The sequence below is a fragment of the Babylonia areolata genome, chromosome 4 (genome assembly GCF_041734735.1).
Source record: "Babylonia areolata isolate BAREFJ2019XMU chromosome 4, ASM4173473v1, whole genome shotgun sequence".
Taxonomy (NCBI): Eukaryota; Metazoa; Mollusca; class Gastropoda; order Neogastropoda; family Buccinidae; genus Babylonia; species Babylonia areolata.
Window position 1 is genome coordinate 26280702 of NC_134879.1, and position 5000 is coordinate 26285701.

Consider the following 5000-nt stretch of genomic DNA (forward strand, 5'->3'; position numbering starts at 1 on the left):
TCTATCTATCTATCTATCCATCCATCCATCTATCTCTATCTCTTCCTCTCTCATCGATCTCTCCCTCTCACTCTCGCTCTCTCTTTCTGATCCTCCTCTATCTATCTGTCTATTTATCTATCTATCTATCCACCCAACTATATCTATCTCTTCCTCTCTCATCGATCTCTCCCTCTCACTCTCGCTCTCTCTTTCTCCTCCTGTCTCTCTCTCGCTCACTCTCTCTCCCTTGCTGTCTCTCTTTCGACCGTGACCCCCCCCCCCCCCCCCTCCAAAAGAAAAAAAAAATCTGAAATATATAAATAAAAAAATAAAGCACATCACATTCATGGAAAGTACGGTCTTCCTTCTATATCTGCATAATTCGTAATTACCCCCTTCGCCATGTAATATAACATGGGACATAACCAGGGCTTGAGTTATCGCCCACTGATCCCAGGATAGACATTGTGATGAATAAGCTCACTGTTTTCGGTAAAAGACACTTCTCTCTGCATATAAAGGGTGAGTAAGCCCATAGGACGTTCAAATCTGCTCTAACTGAAGGAGACAATTAAAATGTGCATCATTTCTTCGTTTATGACACAGGTTATGTAATACGAACAGGCTTCTTCCCCCGGGCTGTCTTGTTTGGAGTTCTGAGTTCTGAATCCTCTGTGTCTCTGTCTGTCTGTCTGTCTGTCTGTCTGTCTGTCTGTCTGTCTGTCTGTCTGTCTGTCTGTCTGATCTTAATCCTTGAATAAAAAAAAGTTTTGAGTTCTGAATTCTCTCTCTCTCTCTCTCTCTCTCTCTCTCTCTCTCTCTCTCTCTCTCTCTCTCTCTCTCTCTCTCTCTCTCTCTCTCACCAAGGACAGATTGGAAGAAAGGGCCATGCCTAAAATCTTAATCCTTGAATAAAAAAACGTTTTGAGTTCCGAGTTCTGAGTTCTGAGTTCTCTCTCTCTCTCTCTCTCTGTCTGTCTGTCTGTCTGTCTGTCTGTCTGTCTCTGCCTGTCTTCTTCCCGCCATCTCTCTCTTTCTCTCGATGTCTCCGTCTATGTAATCCCCTCTCTTTCTCTCTTCATCTGTGTGTTTATAAGACCACCAAAACCAAATAACACAGCGTTGTTGTTGTTGTTGTTGCTGCTGCTGCTGTTGTTGTTTTTCAAGCTTGAAAAGAGAGAGAGAGAGAGAGAGAGAGAGAGAGAGAGAGAGAGAGAGAGAGAGAGAGAGAGAGAGAGAGAGAGAGAGAGAGAAAATAGAATAAAACGACAACCCTTTTTTTCTGTTCCATTTTCTCATTGCATAATGGGATGAATATTTTCGAGTTGTATTTCTTCTTCTCTCTCCTTTTCTTCTTCTTCTTCTTTTCTTCTTCTTCTCCCATCCCGCCATTCGTGCTGCTCCAGTGGTGTGTGTTCCCCCTCCCTCCCCCTTTATTCCCACGCCACTCATCGCATGGGGCCCGGCGGTAGTTTAGAGATATTGCGCCTGGATGGGTTAACGAGCGTGCACGGGTTCGAAACCCCACAGACAGACCAGGATTGTTTACACCCCCATCCTCCCCCACCCACCCACACACACACCCCTCCACTAGCACCTCAAGTGGTGATCTGGTGAAACGAATGATGAGTGACCAACGGCAGACGTCAGGTCGGCTCTACCCAGCTGAGTTGGCAGCCTGTTGTGCAAATAATGACACCGTGTTCTTGAAGGGTTTAGAGCTTGGTCTCTGACCGAGGATAGGCGATGTGTAAGTATCCATATCATCATCATCATAGACTTTCGAGTGAAACGATAAACCAAGCATGCACAGGAAAGCACAAACGGCTACCAAAAGGGTTTGTTCCATAAAAAAAAAAGTGTTGAAATACAAGTACACCAGCAGAGATTAATGAGTGGCACTGCACTGTAGACAGTCGGAAAGATCACAACTTGGGATTCTCTCTTGATGGCACATAAGACCGTATGGCCTGTGTCTGGAGTGGCACTGTCTTCATCTGTCTGCGGGCAGGGGCGGTTTGGTCTGTAGGGTGTGCTCAGCAGCTGGAGGGTGGTGTCTTTTTGCCGGTGGGTCATGAAATACTGGCTGGTACACCCATGGGGATACTTCTTTAAAGGCTGTCGCGAGTTGCATCCTGTGGTCTCTTTTGCCTCTATTCGGGAGCAGTTGTGTCCCTTCAATTCTTAATGGAGTGTCCTGGGCGTGCCTGCACCCATCGTGAACACAGCGCAGGCCTCCAAGGGTGGTGCAGGATTGTTCCAAGGGCGGGTGGAGACAGTGCTTCTCTGGGTCTCTCCCCAGCACCTACGGGTGTTTCTCTTTCTTCTTTTTTCTTATGTAGCTGTGTAGCATGAGGACGATACGAGACGAAACGCGACGTATTACAATACAGTACAAACGGTTTGCCTGTCGCGGAACGCCACAGGTAGTAATCGATGGCCACAAACACATGCAAGCACGCGTGCACATAGCATACACAAACACCCAAACATACAGAGACACACAGACACACAGCCACACACACAGACACAGACACAGATACAGACACACACACACGCACACACACACACACACACTGGTTCGAATGATATTTTCTCCCCCACCACTAGACTTTGAGTGGTCTGGACGCTAGTCATTCGGATGAGACGATAAACCGAGGTCCCGTGTGCTAGCATGCCACGGCAACAAAAGGGTTGTTCCTGGCAAAATTCTGTAGAAAAAACCACTTCGATAGGAAAAAAACAAATAAAACTGCACGCAGGAAAAAAATACAAAAAAAATGGGTGGCGCTGTAGTGTAGCGACGCGCTCTCCCTGGGGAGAGCAGCCCGAATTTCACACAGAAATCTGTTGTGATAAAAAGAAATACAAATACATATACATACATACATACATATATATATATATATATATATATATATATATATATATATATATATATATATATATATATATATATATATATATATGCACACATGCAGGCACACAGACAGACACGCCCCCCTTAACACACATACCCCCCCCACGCCTCTACCCCCACCACCCACACACACACACACACACAGAGCGACACACAGAGAGAGAATGTGATAATACACGAATGCCCAAGCAAATATACAAACAAGCAAAAAGCTGGCAAAGGAAGATAGAAAAAAGAAAAAACAAAAACAAAACAAAAAAACAAACAAACAAAAAAACTAAGAATAATTTCCTAATATATATTTTTTTTCTTCCTTGCCCCGGATAAGCTCTCAGATGATGAATAGTACATTTAATGGGATAAGGAAAGGAAAGAAGAAAAAAAAGAAGAAGAAAAGAAACAAAACAAAACAAAACGAAAAAGAAAGAAAAGGGAGAGATGAAGTGGCAAGCTTCCATTAGAGATAGGGCAGGGAGGAAAACACTACGCCACCTCAACAGCCACCCTGAAAAGAGCGGCGAGGAACGGGGCTGGGCGAAGAGGAAGAGTCCTCAGAGACTTGGGGAAGGGGCGGGGGGCGGGGGGGCGGGGGGAGGGTGGGCTGGAGGGGTGCACGGGGGTTTGGGGGGTGGAGGGGGTCCCGTTGTTTAGTCAGGTTCCCTGTCTTCTGACCATCGTGTATACACGGTCTTTTTTTTATTTTTATTTTTTATTTGGTTCTCAGTTGTTGTCGTTGGTGGTGGTGGTGGTGGTGGTGGTTTGTTATCGTTCTTGCTGTTTTCCTACTAAATGTTCATATTCTGTCACACACACACACACACACACACACACACACACACACACACACACACACACATACATATATATATATATATATATATATATATATATATATATATATATATATATATATATATATATATGGGGTGAGGAGGTAGAAAGGGAGAGATAGATAGATAGAGTGAGAGAGAGAGAAAAGCAGACAAACAGACAGACAAACAGTCAAAGAGAGACACACGGAGAGAGATAGAGAGAGAGGGGGGCACAGAGAAAGAGAGACAAATAGACACACAGACAGACAGACAGAGAGGGTGGGGGGCATGGATAAAGAGACAAATAGACACACACACACACACACACACACACACACACACAGGGGGGGGGGGGGAGACAAAGACAGAGAGAGAGAGGGTGGAAGGCAAAGAGGAAGAGACAGATATAGACAGAAACAGAGAGACGAAGACAAGAGACCGTATGAAACATGGGGGAAGTGTGGCTAGGGGGAAGGCAGATGGAAATAAGAGAATGGTTAACCAACCACACAGTACCAACAGTAGCGATGGCTTTCCTTGTGCTTTGTTTAGTGTCGGGTTTCCTGGGAAATTAAAAAATCCACGGCATTCGGACATAGCTTTCCAACCCTGTGTACAGTGTGGGGAGGTGGAGGGGGATGGTGGTGGTGGTGGTGGTGTGCACAGTGGCGGCTGGGGGGAGGTGGAGGGGGATGGTGGTGGTGGTGTGCACATTGGGGGGGGTGGGGGTGGAGGGGGATGGTGGTGGTGGTGTCCACAGTGGCGGCTGGGGAGGGAGGTGGAGGGGGATGGTGGTAGTGGTGTGCACAGTGAGGGGGTGGGTGGAGGGGATGGTGGTGGTGGTGTGTGCACAGTGGGGGATTAGTGGAGGGTGGTGGTGGTAGTGGTGTGCACATTGGCGGCTGGGGGGGAGGTGGAGGGGGATGGTGGCGGTGGTGTGCACAGTGGGGGCGGGGGGTGGGTGGAGGGGGATGGTGGTGGTGGTGTGTGCACAGTGGGGGATTAGGGGAGGTGGAGGGGGATGGTGGTGGTGGTGTGCACAGTTGGGTGGGGGGGGGGTAGAGAGGGATGGTGGTGGTGGTGTGCACAGTGGGGGTGGGGGGTAGAGAGGGATGGTGGTGGTGGTGTGCACAGTGGGGGTGGGGGGTAGAGAGGGATGGTGGTGGTGGTGTGCACAGTTGGGGGGGTGGAGGGTGATGGAGGCGGTGGTGTGCACAGTTGGGGGGCCCGGGGGATGGTGGAGGGGGATGGTGGTGGTGGTGTGCACAGTGGGGGTGGGGGGGTAG